At 42.4% G+C, this 27,870-nt stretch overlaps 1 long non-coding RNA gene across 1 annotated transcript; it reads right to left on the bottom strand.

Annotated features, from left to right (window-relative positions):
• Window positions 1-185: 185 nt before the first annotated feature.
• On the bottom strand, window positions 186-27,870 carry LOC146768108 (uncharacterized). The gene is made up of 2 exons (XR_014953207.1): window positions 24,569-27,870; window positions 186-16,476 (listed from the first exon to the last, which is right to left on the bottom strand). It is a non-coding gene; the product is annotated as an uncharacterized LOC146768108 (long non-coding RNA).

Below are 27,870 nucleotides of genomic sequence, written 5' to 3'. Positions count from 1 at the left end.
TCACAGCTACTTTTGTTTTTATAATGATAGGTAATAGAGTGTGTGTCCTTCACAATCTGCCACCTCTTCCTTTTTCCTATTGTTTAAAGTGGGGAATCACCATCACTACAAAAACTGTCCCTTTCTTCACAACGTGTTTCTTAACTTTTAATCCTTCATTAACCCACAAAAAAACTTTCCCCTAATGCAATGGCAACTGAGTTTATTTAAGAACCTTTCATGAGACAGCTTTTGCCAAATGTTTTTAGGAATACTAAATACAAAGTAATCACACACATCATTGAACTCACTGATTTTTTTCAAGTCTTTTAGGAGGCTTTTGCAACACAACTTGACCCTGCAAAAGCCTTGTTGCTTCTTCCTCCTCTTTACACCATCAGTTATGCAGGATCTAGACACAGGGGTGTGGATGCTGCTTATAGAGTAGGACACAATAAAATAGCTTTGATATCCCTTTAGAGTCAGAGGAGAGCTTCTGGATGAGCTAAAAATGGAGCTGTGGAGCTCAGCTAGTGCAAGCCCCACTCAACACAGCACTTGGAGCACATAGCTCAGGGTCATTCCCAGGCACTTTGGAGTATCTCCAGCAATGCAGACTCCTCTGGGTCCTCTTTGTGAAAAATATCTTTTGAAGATCTCATTGAAATTTCCCTTGATGCTGTTTGATTGCCAACCAGCTCCCCAAAAGGAGATGCCTTGTGTAGACAAATCCCTCTGTAGGTTCCACCACCAAGGTTGTCATTGTAGAGCACACTCAGGCAAGCAGCACACATGGAAGGATTTAAAAATAAATTCTTAATCCATGAGCTGAATCCCACCCTCTGGGCAGGATTCAGTGCTTGCTGCTGAGTGGTTGATGTCACTGCAGATGCTGTGGGTCCCCTGCCCACCCTGCAGCACTCCTGCCAAATGGCTGAATCTGAGGTCTTGCTTGTTTGCCAGCCCTGTGCTGGTGGCTAAAATCTTCTGAAGTGCCTCAAATAATGTTGGATGCTTACATTCAGGGATCTGAGTCCTACATCATGTGTCTAGTAGTTGGATTCTGTATCTTCTACCAAAATTTAACGTATGGGAGGGAATTTGACAGAACAGCAGCTTCCCAGATAATCCACCAGTCCAAAAGAGGCAGCAGCTTCTGAAAACCCTAATTTTGCTGTCAGAACTGGATTCAAGGCAGGGCTGTGACTTCAGCAGCATTACCTGAGTGTGTGCCAAGCCCGGGCACGAGCTGCTGCAATGACCACAGCAGGGCACAGCTGGAGAGCTGCCCTTGTGCTGGGTAGCACTAAAAGGCTTTGTGTACCTCACAGCCAGTGACAGCATTGTGTGGGACCAGAGGCACTGTTGCTTTCCAACACAAGACAGCAAGAAAGGGAAAAAAGCCAAAAGCATGAGTTCATATAAAATAAAAACTAGTCTACAGCAGTGCTCCATTAGCACTTGTTTCTAAATGTGGCATCCATTTCCTTCTTGCAGGAAGTCTGCTCCGTTTTCCAACAGGTTTCATTGTATTGTCCAAGTTAGAAATGTTTGTTCCTGAAGGTGGATATTACAACAGAGAGCATCAGCAAGAGCAGTTCTTGAGGTGTTCCTGATGCTACACCTGAGCTATTGAGCAGAGGCCAAACTGGACCCACAGCTTTGTGATCCTGATAAAAGCATTGCCAAGGCTGAAAGGAAAACAGAGCTCTGGTAAGTGGCTGAAAGGGAAAAACAAACTTCCACTTTTTCCAGAAAAACTCTTTGATTCTTTAGACATTATTTCCATAAGCAGTGCTTATGACACAATGCTTTTTGAAAAGGGAGATTGATTTAACATCTGGTGTGTCTAGCTGTGCATGGTTGAAGGAGCTGAGTGACCTCACCCAGTGAGGTGTTCCTTGCAGAACAGAAGGTCTTTAGCATTGACTTTCTCATCTGTTCTACTCTTCATTCTAAGAAGACACGGTATTTTCATTATATTTTATTTAAATATGGTAATATAGAAGCTGGAGTAACAAGCTGGGATCTGTTAGGGTTAATCTGAAATTAATTACCTTCCTGCCCATGCCATATATTTCCATTACAAAGACCCTCAAGACAGGCAACTAAGCCAAACTGTGTTCCTAAGCAGTTAGACAGGATTTGGCTTTCCTTACAGTTACAGCACTAAACGCTGAGCTTTTTGAAGAAACACTTTGGTTGTGTTTGCTAAGTTCAATTGCTTTTATTTTTTTCTCTGCAGTTCAGAGAATAAAGACACTATAACAACATGATGAGCTAATGACCTGACTTGGGAAATAAAACATTTCTTGATGCACTACTGGCTCATAGACATCCAGGTATCTTTTTCTGGAAGGTTTTGTTATGGCTCTGTCTGCTGAACCAGACCCATGCTGGATTCTCTGTTGTGCCAAATTCCTGCCCTGCTCGACTTCCACCTCCTTATCCTCCATGGCCAAGAGGCCAGATGGAGATGGATGTACTTTGTAGCTGGTCCCCCTCTGACATGAGGATGTGAGGCACAAGAATAGAATCTTGCAGGAAAGATGTGGGTGCTTGCTCTGCAGCAGAGAGCTTAGAGCAGAGGTTCCTGTACCATCACCAAGGAACGGAAAGGATGGACATCTTTGTAGTGATCTGCCAGAGCTGTCATCTCATTGCTGAGCAAGTTCCTGTCTCTGATAATCTTCTTCTTCTCAGTAAAAAAAAAAGAACACATTTCTTGTCAGTGTTGTAGGTATTTATCCAGGAAGATCTTCACAGACCTTCTTTTTTGCTGCATCTAACTTTCCTTTCTGTAAGTTGCCAACACAACATCTAATGTGCACAAAACCATATAAATGTCCACAAAGGTTCCTTTTTTGACAGAATTCTGGCTTGAAAAAACTTATTCAATTCTCTCTGATTTCCAGTCCTGTACAAGCAGGACTTAGGTAAATGGCAGACACAAGCAGCCCTGTCATACATAACCAGTGCTGGTCCTCCCTCCTAAAGCAGACTCCTGTAACTATATACACAAACCTAGCTGCATCTGACCAATGTGAGTCACTGAGACCATCCCATTTTAAATGTTTCTTCAGAAATAATGGCTGATGCTGCACAAGTTACACTATTTCTAATGTATGTCAATTAATTAACAATTTAATGCTGGCTGAAAATGCCATTATAGCTTTTACTTTTGGCTTCCATGAAAGCTCATTTAATATTATTAAGTGTTTTAAGTCAGGGAAAAGTAATTTAATTACTTGTCTGAGTTTCCTTTCAATGCACAGTGAGATTGAGAGGGTTGTGCAAGAAGGAAAGGAAGCATAAGGATAAACTTGAAAAACATCTCCTGCCTATATTCAGAGTGAGGGAATGCACTGACAGGTTAGATCTTCCAGGAGGCAAGAGGTAAGAGGGCAGCAGTGTACAACTAACAGATCTTTTTCTAAACCCTCTAATAAGTATTTACTTATACACTTTCCTATCCCCATAACATCTGCTCCCCTACCCTTCAGTAAGTAATGTAAGTGTAGAAGGTGGGATTTGCTTCCTCTAATCCAAACAACTAAAAATTAAGTAGTAGTCCCAGATAATCCTTTCAGCTTCCTTCCAAATCAGCAGAGAGAAAGAAACAGTGGTAAATCACTTAGCCCAGAATTATCTGTGGGCTAAGAGCAGAAAAGTACCATTCCCAGTGGAAAATACAGGCTGGGCAAGCAGGCAGGCCATTACTGAATAGCTTCCCTTGCAGGAGGAAAGCATCATGAGATGTGGAAGGACTCCCACCTGCCATGGGCTTTAGGTCTCCCCTGAAAGCTGCCATTCCCCAGCGTGTGCAGGGCCCTGAGCAGGGACCCTGCATCTCACGGGAATGCCAACAGGCAGCTGCTAGACCCAGCTCCCACAAATCCTCACTGGTGTGCCAGGAGGACTGCAGCACCAAGCTGAGAGTGAGGATTGCCCCTGCACAGGCCAGATTGGTGTGAGGATTATGAATAACTGGCACTTTGAAGTAGGGGGAAAGAAAGACATCTATTTTTCTTTTTTAGCTGGAGACTATAAAACCAACACCAGATAGTGTTCCAGGACTTAGGTCTGCCCCTTGTACTGAGACACAGGTTTGCTCTTCAGCCATCTTCACCCTTAAATTCACCAGTTACCCACAATAAAAGTGAAGGTGATGGGCAGCAACTCTGGGATCCTAAACCAGAGTGGAGAAGCTGCCCTGGCATGGTGTGAAGTGGCTCAGGAATAGATGGGGATGGAAGGCAAACTGTCTTCAGCAAAGTTTGAAGCCATCTGGGGGATTTTGTTACCATATGGGTTAGCACTGTGCTCATGCCAGAGGAGCAGAATCACCTCCAGACCCACAGTCCAGCCTCCTTTTCACCATGTTTCAGCCAAAATTTCACTCTTATTCAACCTTTTGGTGAAGGATAGGGGAGCGTGTTCCACTCACTTCGTGCCAAAGTTAAGTCAATGAAGGAGCTTTTGTGCAGTAACAGAATAAGCAGCTCCTGGTCTGAGAAGGGATAAAGGTGTGAGGTTTTCCATTGTAACTGTGGTCTTTCCTGACCCCAAAGGCTCTGAGACCAGACAGCAGCCCTTGAGCAGAAGAGGGTTGGAGCTGAACAATGGTCTGTCTACCCTCTTACAGCACCAAACACAGAAGGAAGGAGAGACCAGCACCAAGGAAGCTGAGCAGGGATTTCTTTTCCTGCCTCATCTCAACATGAGATATGCTGACAGTGGCATCATTTTGTAAATGAAAATATCTTTTTCCCCTAGAGAGAGGGGCATAAATTCATTAGCTAAGCAAAGGGCTCAGAGGTGAATCATGACAGGTCTGGTAATCTGATAAAAAGAAATGTTTCCTCATTAAAATACAAATGGAACGCTTTATTATTGTTATTTAAAAATCCTGTCTGCCCCACTGAAAGGCCAGCAGGAAAAGGATATGCTAAAGATTTTTTTTTGGCTCTGGGAAAAAGTGAGCTATGGACAGAGGGAACAGGATAGGTTTGCACTTTTCACCTGGCTGGTCTGGAGACTTTATTGCTCCTATTCCTTAAATTCTTTCATGTCTGCCAGGCTACAATAATCCAATCTACTTTCCTTTCATATTTGGCTTAAAATCAGAAGTTCTGTTGTCTCTGAACATCTGGAACTTAAAGGGGAACCAAACGAGTCTGTAGTGCCTTGCTAACTTTCTCTCTGATATTTTTTTTTTCCTATGCTTTGTTTATTTTTGGAAATGCATTCTGTTGACCAGTTGCAACTAATAGGACTGTGCCTCTTACTTTTGGCTGCAATTTTGCTAACACAGTATTTTTTCTCTATGGACCATACCTTGCAACAGATGTTTATCTGTGCAACTATCTCTGGAGCTGTTTTAGAGAGAGATATATCTCACACAGATCTCGACATAAATAAACTACAGCAGAAAAAAAAAAAAAAAAAACAAGGAGAATAAATAAGAGCACAGGATGGCCAACAGATGGATAAATGTCCCTCCAGACATTTGTGCTGGATAAAATAGTACCACAGCACTCCTACAAGACACATGTTCACTTATTCATGGTTGGACAGATGTAATTTTTGGTGTAGGAGATCCAACCCTTCACTATCACGTTGGCTGTGCTGGGATCTGAGAGTTATTCTGGATCTGCTGGCATCCCCACACCAGCTGGCAGCAGGGCCTCTCCCACCAGTCCCCTCCAGTGATTCCACCAACACAAGGTGGTTCTCCGTGGTAGGAAACTGAAAATCTGATAGAAGGGTAAAAGCTGGAAGAGTCATGGGTTGAGATAAAGACATTTCAACTGGTAAAGCAAAAGCCACACCATGTGCAAAGCAAATCAAAGAATTCATTTACCACTTCCCATGGGCAGGCAGGTGTTCAACCATTCCCAGGAAAGCAGGGCTCCATCACACATAGCAGCGACTTGGGAAGAAAAACACCATCATTCCAAATGTTCTCCACTCCCTCCTCTTCCCCCCTCTTTCTGTACTGAGCATGATGCCATATGGTGTGGGATACCCCCTGGCCCAGCTGGGGTCAGCTGTCCTGGCTCTGTTTCCTTCCAGTATCTTGTGCACCTCCAGCCACCTTTGCTGGCAGGGTGATATGAGAAGCAGAAAAGGCCTTGACTCTGTGTTTAGCCCTGCTCAGGAATGACAAAAACATCTCTACATTATCAAAGCTGTTTTCAGCATAAATCCAAAACACAGCCTCATTCTAGAAATTGTGAAGAAATTTAACTCTATCCCAGACAAAACCAGCACAGTGATACACCTTACACCATCCTCCCTTTAACTCATTGCCTTTTCTATGCCTTTGGAGCAGGCAGGACAAAGAGCTTTATTATTCCACATCCAATCTTGACACTGCCTAGTCCCACAGAAGGGTGGTTAAGGGTTCTACCCCTACACAGCCATTCCACATTAGAGGGCAGGTTTGGGGCTCTGAACTCTTCTGTCCCGCCAGCTTCTGCCTGGGCTGACATGCCACATGCTTCAGTCACTGGAGCAGTCCTTTCCATGTTTACTGGCACAGCCTGGGCTTGCACATGCTACTTCCTTTGCAGCCAACACTTGGAATGTCACCCCTGCTGCCTCCAGGGAGCAAAGTCCTCCACCTGCAGCACAGGGAAGGGAGAACTTTCAATAAGGCTGACAGGACACTGCCCTGACAGTGGATTGCCCTATCTCCCAGGGCAATCCACTCTCCTCCACTGGCTGTTCTGTGGGAGGTGTTCCCACCAGCTTCTTCATGGGTCTAAATTAGCAGCCTGAAGTTATTTGCTCATCAGTAGTTAAATGCTAGACCCTGTGACAAAGTCAACCTTCTCCCATGGTGGCAGAAGGAGCCGAGATCTCACCTGCAGTATTTAACCCAGACATCAAATTTTGTGGGAGCACTGCTCCTCTCTCAGAGGGAGGTGAGCCTGGGCATGTCCCTGCCAAACCCCTGACCAGGTCATATTGGCTTGGCTAGCCTCAGTCCACCCCCAGGGAGTGCAGGAGCGAGTGCAGCAGCTACACTGCTGGTTATTAGAGTGAGAGAATGAATAATTTTCACAGGTTCAGTTAGGAGATTTCAGACAAATTGCTGAGACATATCAAGTGTACGTGATGGAAGACTAAAAGGTGAAACTCTGAAAACATGAAATTATTCTTGCTCTTAGCTCCCCTGGGCCTTATCCAGAAAATGCTTAACTTGGCTTTTCCATATAGCACCATTCAGGAACAATGTTCACAGCGTGTTGTATAGAGCTGGGTCTTTATTTTATCCATCTGCATTTCTCCTCTAATTTATTGACTTCTCCAGTTCTGATGATTAGGTCAGGCAGTGTCACATGCTTCAAGTACTGAGGCCAATTAACACTCTTTCTGGGTGACCAGGATTGCTGATCGATTAAGCTGCTCCATCCCACTGAGATTCCTTGCTGTTGCAAAGGCAGGCACACGGTCACATAAAATACATTGAAATAGAATTAATGAAAAGGCAGGCCTGAATGACAGCCAAGATGGGCTTTTTATTTTATTTCTGGAAGGAACCTAAGGAGGGGTTTATTGGACTCCTCTTCCCAGCAGTTGCAAAGAAAAAACAACTGTTATTAAAAGAAAGCTTTCTGGGGAGGGGGGAAGGAAAATGGGTAGAAGCAACTAAAATACTATCTGAACAAAATAACCCTGTTCCTTCCAGAAAATAGTGAAAGTGGGAAATCATAGCAGTAATAAAATTTAGGCTTTTTCTAAAAGATATACACATTTAGCATACTCCCATCTACCCAGGAAAGACGTATTTTTAAACAATATTCAAAAGCTGTACAGCTCATGTTCCTCAATTTTTTAACGTATATACATGAAAATGAAATTAACTGGGTACAGCAAGGTACGTGACCTTGAAGTGCTGTGCTAACAATGGTTTTTTTGGACAAAAAACATTCCAGCTTGCATGATATTAAGAGGGGCAAGAGTCTGCTGGATATCCTTGCACTAGGCAATGAGGGTGGGGAAGAAATGGAGAGGGAGTTTTGCTGCTGGAGGTGACTCTCTGCCCACATGGTACTGTCTGGCAGTGGATCAGACCAGCCTGATCTGCCACCAGAGACACCCCTCGGACATTGATTCAATTTTTTCTCGCTTTCAGACAGAGTAGCTTAAAAAGCAATCCACATCATTGCATAAAAAGCAAACTCTCATCATTTTCTCTGGCTGAATACATCAGAAGAGCACTGGGCATTTGCAGAACTAACACTTCAATGCAAGTGAAACTTGAATGAATAGCAGCATTAACTACCAGCCTGCATCAGAGTCATTGGCTTGTCGAATAGTCTGGGTTGGAAAGAGCCTTTAAAAGCCCATCCCCACTGCAATAAGCAGGGATAACTTCAACTAGATCAGGTTGTTGAAAGCCTGTACAACCTGACCTTTCATGTTTCCAGGCATGGGACATCAACCACATCTCTGAGCAATCTGTGCCAGTGTTTCTCCACACTTACCATAAAAAAAATCATTCTTTATATCAAATCTAAATCTACCCTTATTTTTTAAAATCATTACCTCTTGTCCTGTCACTGCAGACCCTGATAAGCCTCTGTCCTCATCTTTCTTTTACACCCCTTTAGGTACTGAAAGGAGCTCTAAAATCCTCCTGAAACATTCTCTTCTCCAGGCTGAACAACCCCAGCTCTCTCAGTCTGTCTTTGTAGGAGAGGTGCTCCAACCCTCTGATCATTTTTGTGGCCTCCTCTGGACTCACTCCAACAGGTCCATGTCTCTCCGAGGCTGGGGACCCCCGAACTGGACACAACACTCCAGGGGGAATCTCACAAGAGCAGAGCAAAAGTATTTGTCTGGGGCAGTCATGATGATGTCCCAGCTCAGGTTAGCACCTTCTGGACCAGGCACAAACCCTCCACAAGTTTTCTCCAAAGAGTAAAGCCTAACTGCACAAGAGGCATGAAAGTTAATGATGGAAGGAGGCAAATTATTGCTTTAGTTGAAGGTAATGTAGAAAACTTGAAATGTTCCTGGGCTGATACGACTGCCTTTGTGTGGCAGAACATCTTTAAAACAAAGTCCTGTTTCTAGTCTTGACCCCTTATCCTGGAATTTTCATGCATGGCAAATCCTGTCTCAGCCTGGCTGAAGATCTGGCAGGCTGTGCATATGCAGAGCATCCTGTTAGCATCACTACAGATTTGGATACAAACAGACCCACACAGAACATTGTGGAAATGGGATTGCACTCTCTCCAAACCTTCTCTTGGGTATGTGCATGATTTCCCCTGTGATCTGTACCTTCTGGCTCCTTGGGCTGGATGGTCTCTAATGCCAGTCAATTCATCAGCTTTCTGCAAAAAGAGAGTAATTTTGGAAAGCTGAAACATGGTCTTAATTAACACGCTATTGTGGTTAATCTGTTTTACCAATCCCTTAATGCAGAGAATCAATAGTTACAGACATCAAAGTTGATGAGTTTCCTCACAGGAAAAGAAAAATCTATAAAACATAGATGGTTACACTTCTCAAAGCTGCAAATTAAAAACAATGAGTTTCACTAAACCTTACACCAAGGTGAAAGCTGCTGATTCTTTAAATAAGCCTGGGCTTATTTATTTATTTACTTTAAATAAGCTGGCTCCTGGACCAAAATTATTGTACAGCCCTTTGAGCAGCAGGAAGACTGAGACAACTGCCTTCATAACCTTCATAACCTTCCTAGCTTGTATTGCACCTCAGTACATGACTTGGTGGATTTGCAAAAGTAATGTTTTTCTTAGTACATTCCAACCAAATGGCTGTGGTATTGATCTAAATACAACAAATCTTCCAGACTTGTTGAGAAAATTTACCAGGCACAGTATTACATGGCTTTACAGGACTACAGTGATTGATGAAGGACAACTGTGAATAATAAGATACTTAACTGCCAAAAAAATTCTATGTCATGGAGCATAATATTGTTTAGTTTCACAGTATGCAAGAAAGTTGTATCTTTGCAACAGTTTGACATCTTTAATATTCTACAGACTGAAAAAACCAGAGAGACTTAGCTAAATTCAACCTGCCCTGGAGGAGTGGAAACCCAGCCACTAGGGGCAAGAGTTTGTCCATCTTTGCAGTTGGTTCTTATGGTCTAGCTAAGATAAACAGCTCTCCAATTCATCATCTATATAGGGTTTGCTCCCTTGCTTCTGGCAGATATGGCCACATTACTTAGTGAAATACTTTTAAATGTTTTCTCATAGCAGATTTGATGCAAAAAAAAAAACCTGCCAACCTTCACAAAATATGCAGGAATTGAGGTTTACTATCTATGTCTAATCACATATAATTTTACACTTAAATTTTATTTAAGTATTTTACATTTTAGCTCTTCTTAAAAAGACTAAATCAATACCCATACTCCTCAGACGGTCTGAATATTGGAGCATTTACTGTAGGGAGGAGTTGTAGTTCTAGATCTGGGGATGCAACCAGCCATTGAAAAGAAACTTGTATTTTCAGTGCCAAAGTTTTGCTGCATTCCTTGTAGCCTCACTGTGTTAAAAGTTCCATAAGGTACTTACAGCTTAGAAAAGAAGACTTAATCTGGTAGGGTTTTTTATGGGTATTCAGTGGGACACAAGGAGATTTATGGTGCCTTTCCTTGGACATTTGGCAGTGGCATGAATCCCTTTTGGTGTGAAATCACAAGATCAGAGCACATTTACCATAAATATCTGGGTTGTAGCAAGCAGAGGTTTTTCTTATGTTAGATACTTCTCACATAGATATACTGAAACTTTCTAGCCTTTAAAGATTTTATATTTTCCTTGGAGAATAAATTTTACAGAGCTGCCTAAAAGCTAACCAAGAGCTGAGTGCAGAGCATTGTGTAAGCGTAGTAGTCAATCCCTTCTCAGAAAAGCTTTTGCAATTTCAAATACCTTGTTTAAGCCTTTTTTTTTTTTTTTTTTCCCAGCTGTTGCTGTTTGAACATGGCTTTCAGTGAGGAAGATAAGCAAACAGGTACCTTCTCTGCAAAGGAACAGCAGTTTTGGAGGTGTTAGAACCTCTGAGAAAATAGCAGAGTTCATGGCTGGAATTCTTGCTGCTACCCCTGGGGCATTCAAGTAACAAAGTTTTAGTGCTTGACTGCCTGGAAGTCACTCAGGGTGAGTGAGGTGCAACACCACAGATTTGGATATCAAAGTAGACCCCTCATTGCATGTCTCCTGTTATAGCAACTTCTGTGTCAGAAACATTCTCTCCCAAATTTCTAGTAAATCCTGACTGCTCTCAGCCTGAGTTGGTGATTTTTCAGCTTTTGAGTAGGACCTTCCCAGTGTGGTCAGTTTTTCTGGACTCGTATAAACACTCCCCTCGTGTGCCTTGATCCAGAATGATATTTCCTGTGCTCCCACCAAGACTGATGTCATCATGACAGCATCTGAACAGGGAGTCCCAGTGGTCTAGCTCAAGGGACTCTGTAGTCACTGGGGGATTTACAGATGTCCAAAGTGAAAAAAAAAAAAAAAAAAAGAAAAGAAAAAAAAAAGAGTTAAGTACTATTCCTCCTGGCACTAAGCAACCAAATTCCCAATGGATTTTTGTAAAGCATCTCTCATAATATCCATCCCTTCATCTGATTAAAACCCCTTCTTTGTTTAAAAATAAGTCTTGAATCCTTTCAGTTTTCTAAAAATATTCACACTTTTAGTTGAGATGCTGCTAATTGGTGACAACTTTGTATTCTGGGTCTTACTCATTTCTCATCAAATGTAAGAGTCAGGCTTCACTGATTCTTTATGCTGGTGTTAAAAGCTTTACACACTGGATGCACCATCCCTGCTTTATGAAAAACAGAGCTTGTTTGGGTTTTTCTTCCCCTTAATGTGCATGAAATTTTGAAGGTCATCTCCTCCTATGGCTTCTGACCTGCCTTATTATTACAGTTTTCATATGTTTCTGTTCTCTTTCTCTGGCATCCTCTTTATAACAACTGAGAGAAGATGCTATTTATTTTTAAGGTCTGCTGGTGAAACAGTCACGTCCATGAATAATTGAACCCAAATCCAGTGCTATAATCTATGTGGGCAGGATGCAGATCCATTCATTCCATTAGGAGTCTGTGTGTAGGACAATCCTGTGAACAAACTCAGGGAAATCAATGATTTCTGGTGAGTTAAATTCATTGACAGGAAGAGGACTTGCATATGGAATGTGTCAGAACATATAAGATGAGATTCTGGCACTGTCCATGGCAGGGATGGGAGTTTTGAGTCAGTAGTTTAGATTCCACACATGGCTTGCTGTTTTCCTCCTTCTAAGTTTTACAGGCATGCAATTATTTGCACAAGTACGACAGGACTGGCAAATTCAATAAGGCAAGTTTTTGATAAAGGTCTTTGGCTAATTTAGTGCCAGACTTGGAAAAAAAAAATGTACAGCCTTAGGTTGTTGAGATTAATGAAGTGTATTCTGGAGGTGTCCTGAACTGGATGCATTAGCAAAATAAGCCAAGAAAGCACCAGCAGACAAATCAAGCAAAATGCTTGACTTAGGAACTCCAGCAACTAAAGAGCTCACTGAGGAGCCAGAAGTAAATAAAGCCACAGTAAAACAGGGATGCAATGGGCTTCTAATTGCTCTGGGCTGAGCACATACAGAGCACTCTACATGGAAAGAGAGAGAAAATGGGAAATCCCTCCAGAAGGTGCCAGGCTGACGTTGCCTCGGTACAGTAGAGCAAGCCATCTCCTATTATCACTTCCATCTCTCATGCTGGGTTTTTTAGTGTGATAAAGAATTAGGTTTAGCAAATTAGGTAAGGGAAAGGGAATTTGGAAATGACATCCCCAGTGATTGATGATACTAATAAGTGTTGTGTCAAGGAGATCCCCTTCCCCCATCACACAGGGCACATCCACACACAGCCTTCCTTGCACACTGCCTGAACAGAAACGTCACTGCATTCCACATATATTTAGAGAGGGGAAATAAAAAATGTACACAACAATATTTATGCATGCAAAGTCTGTGCAATGCTGCTAAGTACACACACGCTATTCATCCAAGTAGAAGAATGCAAAGAGGGAGACAATTTATACACACAGAAATATGTATATTTTAAAAATCCCCCCGCATACATATCTCTCTTTACAAAAAGATAATGGAGCCAAACCATGACAGATGATTGTTAATCTTGCGCTGCAGGAAACTCCAGCTCAGTTCCCTGGTTTTGCTTCATTTGAGGCAAAATTCGAACCATTCCCCTGAGGGGAAGGTATTCTGCAGAGAAAATTTTTTGCTTGAGCATGTTCATTCAAACAGGGAGAGCTGGCAGTAGGGTTAAAGTAGGATGTGGGAGAGGAGTCATATTTCTCTGCATCAAATGATTCAGAGCAAAATTTGAACCCGCCTGTCACACATCAGTTCTTTAACCAGCAAGCTGGAGGGGCCTGCCAGGGTGGCAAGACTGGCAGAGGTAAAAAATGAATACAGGGCCATATTTGTCCCTAGGCTGTCCACTGGGTGAACCACAGCTCATTTAATCATCTCCCCAGAGTTTCAAAGGTACTGGATAGTGAAGTGAGGAAATTCTGTATTTGGGGATCTTTAAGTCTTGTTTCAGCTTGGGCTGGAACACTTAGCACATTCTCAGCTATGGGCAGCACCTGTATCCAGGAACTTTAAATAAACACAGGAGTGTGTGGAAGCTTAATAATATTTTGTGACTGCAATAACACCCAGCTGACAGATCTGGGTGCTGAAGGATACCTAAATTCCATTTGAAGTGCTGGACCTCTGTTGCTATGGTGATGAGAACTGTATAAAAAGCTACACAGAGTGGAATAAAATATTGTATTTAAATAGACCGATGGAGATCTACAAGTTTATTTCTTTTTTAGGTTTCCTACTCATGCACACCGCTGTGTGCCTGCCATAGCTGCAATTTCCTTCTTCAGTTTGACACATGGGATTAGGTGACATTGAGTGCACTCTGTGCTTCCCCTGCAGCTGCCAGCCCAGACAGTCAAAGACTTGGAATACAGCAAAAACTGGAAATGCTACTTTTGCCCACTCAACAGGAATGTGTTAATCACATAGGAAGTATGTGGTGAGTGGTGCTAGAGGGTATTTGAAAGGTGTAGATGTGTGTGTGTGTGTTTGTGTAGGGACAGCAGACTTTGTTGCAGACTAAACTGGGGGCTATCACCACATCTGCAAGCCTAAGATTTCAGTATTGCTTGCTCCAAAACACAGTAACAGTAAAATGAATGCTGACTTCTCTACCCAAGGTATTTCCTTCTCTCTCCCCAACATTTTATTCCAAAATTCATTTTATTCTTGACACAACCACTGTCAAGAGATAGAAGGGGCCACACACACACACTCACTCCTTGGTCTCTGTGAGAATCATTTTAGAGCATAGAAAGACTTTGTTCTGCTGTCAGCTGAGAGGCAGCTTTTTACCATTCCAGCAAGCAGAGTTTCCTTCCAGCAGGCTCCTTCTGAAGTTATTCCTAACTCATCACATCATGATGAGAAACTCACAGTCAGCCCATTCAATGTAATGGCAAACACAAAACTCCTCAGATTACAATAGCATAGGGACACAATTCCTTCAATTTTCTGATGCACTGGTTTTTAGAGCAAAACTTTTGCTTTCTGTTCTTTGTGTTCTAGTCTCCTGCTCTAATTTAGTCTCAGTTGAGAAGTCTGGAACTGCATTTCAGCTACAAAATGTGCTAAAACCTTCCTAGATCACAGAATCACAGAAATTCTGGTTGCAATGGACATCTGGAGATCTCTAGTCTCCATCATTCTACTCATCACCCACAAGGGACCAGTCTGTGGCTTCTTGCAGCTGAGATGTGCAAACTTCAAAATATGGAGGTTGATCAACATTTCTGGTGAACTCTTCCACTGCTGTACCTCCTGCTGAAATCTTAATGTTCAGAGCCAGTCTGGAAACCCCAAATCTCATTTTGTGGTCTCAGCCTTATAGTGCCTGGAAGTACCAAGGGTTTGGGTCTTCTTTGTAGCTGCCCATCAAGTGCTTTTAGCTACAAGTGTGTCCCTTAGCCTTGTCTCCAGAAAGGCAGGACAGACTCAACTCTCTTGAGCTCACAAGAAAATGAGCTCCCAACCTCATGCCATTTTGGTAGTCCACCATTTCACCTGCTGCAGTTACTTCCTCTCCTTCTTCAGCTGGAGCCCAAAGCAGACACAAAAGCATAGATGGGATTTCATGAGAGTCCAGCACTCTGTTCACTGCCAGCTATCAGCCAGATATCAAACCACTGATTTCTCCCCATCTCTTCATGAAATCAAGGGGGACCTAAAAATCTGCAGGCATCACAGCCTTGAACACCAGTGTTCCTGAGGCAATTCATGTTGTATTTTCAGCTGTGCCCAGAAGTTTCTCAGTTTTAACAGATCTGAGCAGCTCAACATTCATCTTAGACATGAATCCTGTTGGTACCCACAAATGAGGCATCTGCCTTGCATGCAGGGGAGCCTAAGCCTGTGATCAAGGAGCAAAAGAACAGATGATTCACAGAAAGACAGCAAATAACCAGCAAAGTCTACTGTGACAACTCACTGCCAGTCCGTTGTCAGTGACCCTACAGATCTTCTCTTTTCCAGGATACTGGCTGCCTGTGACATTTTTTCTTCATCCAACATTCAAATTAAAATGATCAGAGGCTGACCCACAGAGTCTAGTTCATCACAAATTTTGTCTTACTGATTGCATAAATAATCACAGGCAGGAAAGTGCCTTTTACATCAGTACACAATTGCATAAGCTTTTGTAAGAACATCAGGAGGAGTGAGTGGTAAAGGCATGCTTGAATTGTCTTATTTATCTTGTAAGTCTAAAGGCCTGTCATCTGCAAAGTGACAAAGCTGTCTGTTTAACCTAGACTCATCTCCATTTTCTAACCTATTAATGCATTTGGAGGGCATGGATATACAACAGTATTTAACACTGACGTTCTTTGGGATACTCTTTTTCTCTGGGCTCTGAGAGATTTTGTATATTTTGCACCTTTTTTTTTTCTTTTGAGGCATTAATGGCAGAATCATGAGCAAATTCAAGGGATTAGGATGGAATTCTTTCTTAAACAAAAGAAATGTGCAAAAGCAAAGGAATAGGCAACCTGCTATGCAAATCAAAACTATGAGGTTAAGTACAAAATAGACACAGAATTGCCTGAAGGAATACAATGAAAAGAGGCACAGATCTGTGAAAACATGACAAGGATAAGGTTATCGGCTTCATGCATTCAACAAAATATGGAGACTGCACTGTGAGGTCAGACTGATAGAAAAATCTGCCTTTTGTGTGACTCACCTCATCTTTGGTCTTCAAGGAAAGATGGACAAATGCAGCACAGAGGTTGCTTCATCTCAGTTAGTGAAATTTCTGAATAAATTCTCTCCATTTCATCCGAGTGACGTGTCTTTCCAACAGATGATTGAAGGTCATAGGAAGGAAGATTGGAGACTCTGTTTGGTTATGCAGTTGGGATAGCAAATAGAGAAAATGAGTCACAAGCTCTAATATTAAACATAGATGTATTTCCATTTCCCAGAAAGTGGTCTTTATATGCAGGCTCTGAGCCACTCAGCCAGGTGGCACAGGAGCCCAAGACACCTTCTGAGCATTCTTTCATGTCACTGTGGCAGAATTTTCCTCTGTTCCCTTCTTTTCTGGCACAGCTCTGGAGCCTGCTTGTGGCTGGCCAGTCTCTTCAAGCTTCAGATCTGTGCTCAGCATCACAGCTGGGCCCTGCTGCTACCAGAGCTAATTAGAGTCCTGCAGATCACTGCCTTCATGAAGATGTTTTTGTTGTTTTGTACCAAGTACCCCATTCCCTGGCTACTGGCACTTATCCTACTTTCGGCACTGAGCCCTAAAGCTCTAAGATACCAGTGAAGCCAGACTCTCAGTACAATAATTAGGCTGAAACACAGAAGAAAAGCAATCTATTTTCTCCTGCCACAGCTAGCATCACTTCTTAGGTCTTCTCTCCCACTCCCCTCCCAGATTGCTGTGTGGTGTGTGTAATGGTAGTGTGCTCTAATTAATCCATGTGAGATTGGGAGCTGTGCTGGAAGGCTTGTGAGGTGGATCTTACAGAGGAACAACACTTGTTCACCTCTAAGGGGGAAGTTTCACAGGCAGAGAGGGCAAGCTCACAGCTCACCTCTCTGGGGTACAGCCCCCATCCCTGCTGCTGCTGGCAGTGCTCACCCACCCCATATCCCTCACATAGGCTCAGCTAGGACACTAAACATCCATTTCTGCTTTTCTTCCTGTATGTTAATGGTTTTTTCTCTGTAGTGATACAGACTGGCTGATACAAGGTCCAAATATCAGAGTAAATGCAAGGGAAGCAGTTAGACCACAGGATCTGCATGGGAGGATGTAACATTTTTGCAGACTGGGGAACTGAAGGCTGAGCTGCCTCACAAAACTTCATTCTAAGTACCTGGGCTGTGACTGATTGGAAGAAAACAAATGAAAACTGACTCTGGTCTTAACCTTTTCTTGAGAATATTTAGCCTTAAAAACATGCATGTACTAAGCAAAAATCAGCCCAAGAGAGAGATGCTGTACCTCTCCAAAAAGTATTTGTGTCATTCTCTCAAGGGTGCTACACTTATATGCCTATGTCAAGAAAATCATAGACTCATTACAGAATCAAAGGATAGTCTGGCTGGGGAAGGACCTTAAAGACCATCTAGCTATAGATCCCTGGGACACCTTTAACTAGACCTGGTTGCCCAGATCTTCATCCAACATGGCCTGAAACATTTCCAGGGATGGGAAATGAGCATTGACTTTTGCATCCTGAGCTCAAGGAACATCAGTAAAAGACCAGCAAGGAAAGAGTAGCTCTTTAGTTTTTGAGTAAACTGTGGAGCCTTCAGATGTGTAGTGAATGTCTAAAGAGGAAATGCTGTGGCAATGGGAAAAAAAGAGACACTTTCTTATGCAGGTGTATGGTTCAGTCTGATGACAACTGTGTGGTTAGGTATGGAACAAATCCCATTTCAAAGAGGCAAAAGTGAAACGCTGTTTTACTGATCAACTTCAGTGATAGTTGCCAAGGGTTATATCCATGCAACATCCAGAAATAGGCCCTTTGTGCTTAATTTCCAGGCAAGGTAAAAACCTTTTTGAATAATGAAAATATGTGAATATGGATTACATACTGTGCTGAAGCCTCTGGAGCTTGATTCACTGGGGTGCTGGAGGTGTCTAACTGCTGGTCTATGTGCTAACTTCCAAACCAGCCATCTTACAGGCTTCCTTGGTACCTAAATTATATAGATACCGTGGCTCTCCTCCCATACAGAAATCCCTGTGGCACCTGAATTTCAACTACTGCTGCTCCCTATCTCAGGCTCACAAATCAAACATTTTCCTGCTTGCTGTGCTCATGGGACCTGAGCTATTCCACGCTGCAATGAAAACATACATATTCATTAAGGCACAGGGAACAAGAAGCTGTAAAGAGTTGATTCTGCAGCCTTGAGGGCTGGATCCTTACCTGCACTGGAGGAGAGGCAGCACTGTTTGCCTTAGTCTGTACATACTGAGTTGCAAATGCAAAGGAAAAGGCTTCTATTACATTGAGAACAACTTATTGGATTGACCAAGACAGCCACATCCTATCTCAGTCAGTACCCCACTGGCAGAAAGTTTCCATAAAGAGGGGAGATCTGTGAGTTTCTGTCCCAAAACACACAAAGCAGGGATTTTGTCTCAGGGATACTCAAAAGAGCTGTGGTTTACATGTGTAGCAGGGAGGAGTATTTGGCTGTGTTTTGTGAGAAGATGCAAGGATATGGAGGAAAAGGATGGCTTCAGGATTTGGTACTCTGGGAAAGGGAGAAAATTTATCAGTGAAACAGATGTCAAGCATCTCAGAGTCATCAAATTGCAGGTGAAGGTCTATCTGTGCAAGCACAGTGCAATGGCACCTGGAAAAACTGAGCAGTGGAAACTTTTGTATTTAGGGAATTAAACATTTCCTGTTTAAATAAATTTAATTAAAGGGAAGAGAAGAAAGTTTAAAAATTTACATTTAGATTTAGAGCATAAAGTGGCTGTTAGTATCCTGATCTGTTCTTGTAAATCTGGCCCCAAAGCTTTTACTCGCTTTTTTTAGTTTAAGTTAGTATTTTTAACAACTTGTTCTTTCTCTACAGAATTTTCTAAAAATAGCAAGGATAATAATATGGGTGGAAAAACCACAAAATCCAAAGACCTTAAGGGCAGAGCCAACAGCACACAAATGATCACCCTCTCCCCCGAGTGCATGGCAGGCAGTTATCAGTGCCAGTCTAATTCCCCTGTCTCTTCTCTGATATCAGCAAAACAAAAGGGGCCAAGCAAATCCCTGGTGTCATTCCAAGGAAGTTGCTCAGCCTGGGTTTGCCCAGCACGTTTAGCAGAGTGATGTATGCTAATGTGCAGGCATCTCCCCTGTGCATCTGCACCTGGCCTCGGGTCCACACCAAGTATCTGTCCATCACTGCATTTCTCTACTTGTGTTTTGGATTCCTGTGAAATATATTCTTGCCTCTTTTGTTTAACCTTTGTCTTCCAGTTTTTGTCTGCCTTGTGAGTTTTGCCTAATTAGGAACCTTTCAAATTCCCTTGTGGCCTTGAGTTTTCTCATGCAGAATTTGGAATTAGTGTATTATTTTGTGGCTAGTTTTCAGGGCCAGGTTCATGCTTTTTAAAGTGCTAAAATAACAATTAACAATACTTTGCACTTCCATACCACTTATTTTTTCCTCTGGGGACCTGAAAGCACTTTATAAGCAGCAATTAATTAAGATTCAACATTATGAGGGGAGGAATGTATAGGGACACATTTCTGCTGTAGGAATGCAGACATTTCTGGGGTAGCTAGTAATAACTAGTTTAAGAGAGTTACTATAACATATTGAATACCAGACAGCAGTTTTTAGACTGTAAAAGACCAATGCCATACCCAGCTGAATTTGCAGAAGAGCTTTATAGAATCAGAATGAAACTACAGAAATTAATTTTGACTACAACGCCAAAGTCAGGCCCCCTCTTACCCATGGCCAGAAGTGCTGCTTCATGTCCTGCACAGAAGCAACCAGCCCTGATACCTGACTCAAACTGGGCCTTAAGGCTCTCACACATGGTGCTGGGACTCAGATTTGGTCCTAAATCCAGAGGAAATAGTGCCACCTACTGAGCCAGCACCCCACCAAGGACCAGTGCTCAGGGTGAATTCTTGTAATGAGTGATACCCACACCCAATACGTAAAATCCAGTCTATTTTCTACGTGATGTATATACAATACATATACAGATAGACAGGCAGACAGCAGAAGAGTCAACATGCCAGAAAATATAGAAACTTGGACTTGTGTGATTGTATCACTATTTTATGACAGCAAGGAGAAAAGACCTGAGTATGGACTGAAGCACCAGCACCAGCTGTGTCTTTTGAGGGCCCACAGTAACTAGCAGTCATGTCTTGCCTTTGCTTCCACAGCCTTCAGCATGTTAATGAAGGAAAGAGTGTTTATTATTTTCAACACTCATCCTCCCTACAAGGATAGTATTAATGATGTAAGGAAGTAAACAACCCACCGAGCCACAAGGCTCTAACAGTTATTAATTTCTGAGGAACTATCCTCACACCAATCTAGGAACTGGAGCATTGAAGAATGGTGTGAATAAATATGAACACAGACACATGCTGGTTTACAAATATCAGACACTGGTCCTGTTTGTCAAAACTGCTCCTTTTCAACAGTTTCATATTGGGTGATGATAGCTAAATCCACCTAGGTTTAGCCCCAGTTTTGCCCACACTTTTTGCTGCAGTGGCTGGTGTGGGCAGCATGGTGGAGGCTACTGATCCTAAAGCAACCCAAGCATAGACCAAGAGGCCCCTGCACCCTCTCAGCTTCCATGTAAGCCAGGACTTCTGATACCACCAGGGTGGTGCAGATATTTCCCTGTTGCTGCTGTGGCTGCACCATGCTGGGACAGATCTTCTGGTGGAGTTAAGAGTGACTGGATAAGAACTAGGAGAAAGCCATGGTAAAACTTGTGCATGCCTGATGACTGACCATGCATGGCTCCCTCCTGCTTGCTGTCTCTTGCATGAGACTCTTGACAGCTTGGCTGTACCCTGGTGTGGCTTGGAAAGAAGAGTTGGTGATTGCTCTCATCCAGGATACAGTAAATGGGAAATGGGATCCCAGATCTTCCTGCATAAGGGGAAAGCTGAGAGCTAGATGATTCCCATCTTAAATCAGTACTCTAAGTTCTGTCATGTAGTTCATAACATAACAAATGGCACCATCCAGTACTAGAATCCTGCCTTTATAGAAAGGGGTGATGGAGCAGATTCCAAAGGCACAAAGACAACTAACATTTCCAGTGAATCTCCTCTTCTTTCCTCACACATTATAAATATGGGAGACAGGAGCAAGCTCTGGAAGTCTTTATCGGTGCTTATGCCTTTGCACTGACTGCAATTAAAAAAAAAAAATCTAAAAATATTTAGGTAGCTGCATCCATTTCTTTTTCCTTCTGCCCAGGCTCCTAAAATTTTAATCATACATGCAAGCTAGAGCAGCTGGATTCAGGCCACTTTCATAGATCCATAGAATGATAGAATAGTTTGGATTAGAAGGGACCTTTAAAGTTCATCTAGTCCAACCCCCTTGGAGTGAGAAAGGATATCTTCCACTTAATCAGGTTGCTCAGAGCCCCATCAACATCCCTATCTCCACAGATGGGGCCTCTACCACCTTCCCAGGCAGTAATGCTCATTACCCCTCTGTGGTCGCTCTTCAGGGCTTTTTTGTGCAGTGTCAGGAGGTCTAGACCTCAGAGAACTCTGCAAAATCCAGGAAAAATCTGCAATTCAGGATCAGCTCTCAGCAGAGCTTAAGAGTGCAAAGTCAGCTCAAGGCTGATCCTTACTACAGGTAAAATTCAATACTGCAAAACCAAAAAAAAAAAAAAATAGAGGAAGACTGTAGGAAAAGCTGGGAGACACCAGTTTGGGGGAAGATTGCTTTTCTAAGCTGTCTCTGAGCTATCTGCCTGAAAACTTTGTGGGTAGAAACAGGAGATCAGGTGAGAGGGGGAAGGGACAAGCCTGGGAAGGAGAACTAGACTTGCTTCTGCAGTTGTTGCTGAGGAGGAAGAAACAGATTAATAATCATTATCTCTGACAGTATCTGCCAGCATCTGTGCAATAGAGCCTGGCCAGAGAGGGGCTGGGGACCAGGGACTGGGGACCAGGGAGTGGGGAGGGCTTTGCCATGTGCCTTGTCCAAGCAAGGCAGTCTGCCAGCCACTGCTGCCACAGGGAACCACCAACTCTGCCTGTCTGCAAAGGCACTGCGGGAGGAATAAAGACAGAGTTCCTATCTTGGAGCATGTTTTTCCCCCAAAGCTCTGTGTTACTGCAGGGACTCATCTTGCTGGAGTCTTTTAGAGATATAGGACTCTCATCAGGAAGCTCTGCTGCACATCATGGCAGCTGTCTCTTCTCTTCAACCACTTCTGTCTGAGGTCACTTATTGACCTGTTGGGAAAGGAATTCAATTTTTCTGAAAGGGAGCAGTTTCATTTTCTTATATATAAATCCACATTTGATTTCAAGCTGTTTGTAACACAGTACTGAGCACAAAGACCCTAATCCTCATCAAAGCCCTTGGGTATGTGTTCACTACAGGAACAAACAAAAATAGTGATTGCATTAGTTACCCACTCAGCAAACCTGGCTGCCATTTAAGGATGCTGTTTCTTGCTGTCCCTCTGCAGAGCACTATCCTCAAAAATGAAAATAATTTCAAATAATCATTTCAGTTTCAGGTTGCTCAAAGCCAGGCACTTGTAGGGGCAGGCTGTCAATTTTCCTGCACCAATTAATGTATTGATAAAGCTTCTGGAGCAGCGACATTAACAGCATTATCTTACAAAGATACCTGCAGGTAATATCAACACAATTACTATTGAATCTGAAGTGGAGAAACTGGTGAGCCTGCCTTAACAGAATTACCAAGAAACATTGAATTATTTCTACTGATATGGAAACTTATATAAAAACAAAGCACTGAGTGAGACATATTTGTCTTTGTTGAGCAAAGCTGAAGCACAGATGTTCCCTAGGCCATTGTGGCCCATGCTGGTGATATATTCAGAGCTCTGGATGTTTCAAGTAAATACATCTTTAGCCACACTCCCTCCACTGTCCTTATTGCTTTTGCTTAAAGGAACAGACCTAAAGCAAAAGGCTTCCCAGCTACAGAAAGGTGACTTACATCTGCAGCACCACAGCCAGGGCAGGAGGCTTAGCCCCAAGGTGGGATGTCAGAAGGGGCTCTTACCAAGGTATGGATGGGCACAAGGCATTCATCCACTTTCACTCCTGCAGCAAAACCCAGTGGCCAAAACAGCATTTAACAACCTCTGGACTTACTCCAGCCAGTGCAGAGATGTTAGCTTCAGGGTGAGGAGAGTGGGGAATGTGATCAGACAGGAACAGTCACAGGGCATCTCAGTGAAAACAAAGGAAAGGATGCCAGATGAGAGAGAGTTGGGGTATGTCCATCTTAGCCCTACATAGTAAATGCCTCTACTCTCAAAATTTGAGCATGGCCTTATAAAATCTTAATGTGCCCTAGCTATGATCTGTCCCTTTTTCACTTAACCCATGTATGTATGCATATACATATACAAATATATAATTTTAATATATAATAAGTGACCCATTGAAGAAACAAAGGAGCAAACACCACACAGGGTAAGCAATCCTACTCAGAGACATTGCTTCCCCTGTTTCACTTGCTGTGGTAGATTGCTACATTGTGCAGCGATATCTCCTCAGTTTCCTCTTAATTATCCTTAATTCTATTAAACAGACAAACATCAACTGCAAATAATGCATGCTTAATTATGCAGTGTTGGTGGCTGATATTGTATTATCACCAGCTTTTCTTTTAATATTTTGGCAACACTCAAATGAAACTGCTACAATATGCTTAAATAGCCTCTATCAGAGTGATGGTCACGAATCCACTGCATGCAGAGTAACCTCACCTCTGCCCACAGAAGGCCAGCAGGGATGGTGAAAGGGAGCAGTTTCCATCCCAAATGAGCTTCCAGATGCCCTTGCTCGATATGGATCTGATGGCAGGAGGCTAGCAAATGGTTGCCAGGAGACCCCAGAGAGAGGCAGCAAGCACCGCCATGCAACACAAAACAATCATTTTCAAAATAAAGCAAAAATTCTCTGGGTTTTGTCATCATTATTATTTGTAATCGCTTCTGAGGATGGAGAAGGCTTGTCAGACCAGATGGGACCAGAATATATAATGAAGGACACAGTACATTGCACAGGAACCAGAGGTAGCTGAGAGCAATAGGGCCCCAGGACTGTCACTATTGCATTAGGGACAAACAAAACCACAGGGACACCAGTAAAAGATGCATCTATTTTCACAATGACATTGCAAAGATGCCATATGACAGACAGCATTTTTAATCACTAAATAATCATCTGGTACAGACACTCTTTACCTGTCATGGTAGACTTGGTCTGGGCCTCCAAGGATCTAGGATCTTCTTGGGTTTGGCTCTGTGTGTCATATTTGCCACAGAATCTGTAATTCAAACTACAATAATTTGTTTTCTATGTTGACTATTTCCAGGAACAAGGTGTAAAAAAATTTGGTGAAATGGGATTTCTTTTGCTAGATGCTTTACTTTGCTTTCTTGTCTCTTCCACCTATGTACTGCCCAAGCAGAAGTGGTACATTTTCCTGCTGTTACACAACAGCTTAAATAAATCCATGAGCCACCTCCCCATTTCAGAGGACACAAAACACCTGAGGCATGGCCCTGTGCCAGCATCCAGCTAATGAGAAGAGCTGAACCAACTCCTAGTGGGCCCAAAGGAGGGTTTAGAAGAATTGAGATAGAAAAGTTCTTTTACAGTGAATTGGTCAAAGTTTTTCAAGTAGATTTATCCTCATGCTAATTTAGAGGAGTCCTGGTTGAAGACACTGCACTTCCCAGAACAAGACTATAAGGAGAATCTAGCCCTTGACCCATTAAGTATACACCATTCCAAACATAAAAAGCCAGGTGCACTTCTCCTTCCAGACCCCTCCTAAATACTTGAAATGGGTTGGGTGAAATAGGTCTCAAGCCAGTGCTGGCCCTGCTTGAAATGGGAGTTTGGGCTGGGTTGTGTCCCAAGGTCCTTTTGGTGTGAACAGTGCTGGAGTGGTGCAGTGATGAGGAGGAAACCTGGGCCCTGTGAAGCCCCTTCAGATCCCTTGAAGCATCCTAAATTCACATTGGCAGAAGTGCAAGGAGTAGAGATTCCTTTCTTTGCTGATCGAATCAGTCAAGCGCCTGAAACACCTTCAGGGTGCAGAAGCAGCTCTGCATTCACATGGCTGAGTCACACAGGCCAGAGACAGCCTTGTGCCAACGTGGGATTGGCACAAAAGCTGAATAATGAAGAGATGTTTATGCTGCTGCTGCTGCTACTGCTGCTGCCTTTACTCAGGGACTCGTTTTATTCTTGCAGGCTCTCCGGCAGTCACCATTCATGCACAGGTGCAACCATAAAGGGGCCAAATGTGGAAGGCAGGGTGTGACTAAGCCCAAAAATGAGCGACGCAAATGCATTATTCATGCAGAAAGCTTACAATGCTCCACAATTCCTTTCTTCAGAGCAGATCACTCCACTACCAACGTCAGCTACACGATTCTTCATTTCTGACACCTGCCTTTGTTCCTTTTCTACCTCAGAAGCGAGGTGACCTGGGTGTTTGCCTGAAATGGTTGCTCAGGACAAATTTTCCAGCAATGCTGGGTAACAGCCTGGGACATGTAGGGGGTAGAAGTGATGCAAGTGACGACAGGGTCCTGCCCTCTTAGGCTGTCTGCTCCTCTGAGCACAGGAGTCTGTGTGATGTTAGGAACTTTGCTAGAGAAATGTATTAGAGGAAAAGAAGGGTTTAAAAAAGAGAGAGGAAGATGAGATCAGAGCAAGCAAAAGGGAAGGTGAGGATGGGAAGAGAAAGAAAGTTCCAATCAACATTAAAAAAAAAAGATGGAACCTTGACTATGTTGAAAATAATAGGGGTTTTAACAGTTAAAAGGTTTTAAAAGGTCATTATGCATTTAGCAGCAAAAGAGCAATATGAATTTCTAAGCAGCAACATCTGGAAGATCAAAAGAAATCATACTTCAATCAACATGAAAATCTCTGCTCATTACACACAATCATATTTAGTTATTAATAGACACAGGCTAGACACTGACATTTTACACATTTCATCCTGTGATGCGCCAGGGACACTTCTGGCATTTAGTTTATCATTTTCATCAGTGTCATGGAAAGAGTGACCGATATGACCCCAAAAAATCTCACACTGTCACTCATCATAAGTGAATTTATCAACACATACGAAATCGGAATCCACATGAGAGTTTTAACTGTTTGCATACTAAATTACTTCATTCTTCACGCTTCAAAAAAAAAAAAATCTGTTTTGCATAATAAATAATGATAAGGGCCAGTGGACAATTATATAGGTGGAAACAATATGCAAAATACTTGGAATTCAAATTTGACGTGTGAACATATCCAGAAGTTGCTTAAGTAATCAGCTCAGCAGCTGTATTAGCCATTGTTAGAGCTTAATACAAAAGCTCTTCAGCTTATATTAAAAGCAGCCCAACTTAAACTGCAGTTGGCACATGTCCTATTAGTATTTTTGTTTTGTTAGACAGCTTCCAATGGATTCAGATGTGCAATTAGGTCAATATTAAAATTAAATGGTCTGTAGTTTTAAGTCAGAATACAAAGAGGTCTTTGGGAGGAAGGACTCAGTCCAAAAATATCGTTGACTCCAACATGAGCACAAAAACAAAGTGCTGTAAGCCATCAGCCCCAGCCTAAATCTGTACCTTGTGGTGTGAGAGGGAAGGCTCTTAGCTGAGAATTGCTTGCTAAACTGGCATATTCGATTTCATGACTGATTTTTGTGTGTAATAATTGCATTAAAAAAATAATGAGAGTGGGTTTCTTTCTAGTTTTAGCAATCACTATGGCAAACATGCTGAGACGCTTCAGACAGAAATGTGATTTTACTTCTAATGACAATTATTTTTGGACTGAATTGTAATTTAGTTCGTTAATTAGATCTGTCACTGCATTTTCTAACTCGGTTATTGCATCCTTTGATGATTTTACTAGAATTATACTTCTATTTCTGCCACTTTGCATTCTATGCTTTAATAATTCTTCAGACAAGTATGCTAGGCAGTTGATTACATTTTGTGGCAGCAGTAATGTAAACCCTCTCCTGTGTTACATTGATTCAAAAATCACTCTGGTCACTGAACCAACATGCTAAGCCAATGCTGCTCTGAATGAGTGGCATTGAACTATTCAGAGGAATTCAGCCAGGGACAGATTGTGGACATGCTTTTTTAGTCATTAAATGGCTATAAAGAGTTACAAGCAATTGTAAATGTAAACAAGATTTTTAAAAAATACCCTGAATGTTCTAAAACTCATTTAGTTATCCGCAAAAGGAGATCTTATCTACTAAATTAGTTCAGGGCAAGCTTGTGTAGGTTTATTATATATTAATGAACAGACAGATTTTTAAAGATCTTGCCATTTCAACAACTTTAGAAAATGGATTGTTTGTATGCGAGGTCTGGCTTTTTATTCACCCAGAACTGTGGGTGTAGTTAGAAATTCACTTTTGCAATAAAGACAATATGATCAAAATAGTCACATCCAAAAAAACTCCAGCACTCCCAAACAAACCAAACATAGGGAGGCTGATTCCTCC

Source organism: Lonchura striata, chromosome 2, assembly GCF_050655825.1.
Source record: "Lonchura striata isolate lonStrDom1 chromosome 2, ASM5065582v1, whole genome shotgun sequence".
Taxonomy (NCBI): Eukaryota; Metazoa; Chordata; class Aves; order Passeriformes; family Estrildidae; genus Lonchura; species Lonchura striata.
Note: the sequence above shows the minus strand (reverse complement) of the source record. Positions and strands in the feature narration are given on the sequence as shown.